We start from the raw sequence: 476 nt of genomic DNA, 5'->3' as shown, positions 1-476 counted from the left end.
AATTTATTTGATTTAAAATAAACTTATAAAAATATTATTAAATATAATAAAAATAAAAATTTATTTAAAATTTTTAAAATAATTTAAAATTTTTTTGAATTTTATGTCCAAAGAAATAATATAATTTTTTTAAAAAAGGGGGTTTATGTTAAAATCACCTTATTGTTCCAAAAATGCCCAAAAAAGCTTTGAAAAAAACAATTCCACTACACAAGTTGAGACCAAAAAGGGATTAAAAATAATATGAGAAGAAGACAAAACGATAGCGTTTGGCCATTATTGCGGTTTTGCATATTGCTGGTTGCACATGTCATGCCAGATAATCTCCCCACACCTAATCCATAGCTTATAAGCTAAGCTAAGAATTCCACTCCACTTCCGCCACTACAATTTTTTTGCTAATTTCTCAAAATTTCACTTCGCACTCTCCAATTTAAGACAAACTAGGAAGCTTGGAATTAGCAAAAAGAAAATAG

This window comes from Theobroma umbraticum, unplaced genomic scaffold (genome assembly GCF_002168275.2).
Source record: "Theobroma umbraticum cultivar Fairchild unplaced genomic scaffold, ASM216827v3 scaffold_20.0, whole genome shotgun sequence".
Taxonomy (NCBI): Eukaryota; Viridiplantae; Streptophyta; class Magnoliopsida; order Malvales; family Malvaceae; genus Theobroma; species Theobroma umbraticum.
The sequence above is the reverse complement of the archived record's forward strand: the minus strand, read 5'-3'. Positions refer to the sequence as shown.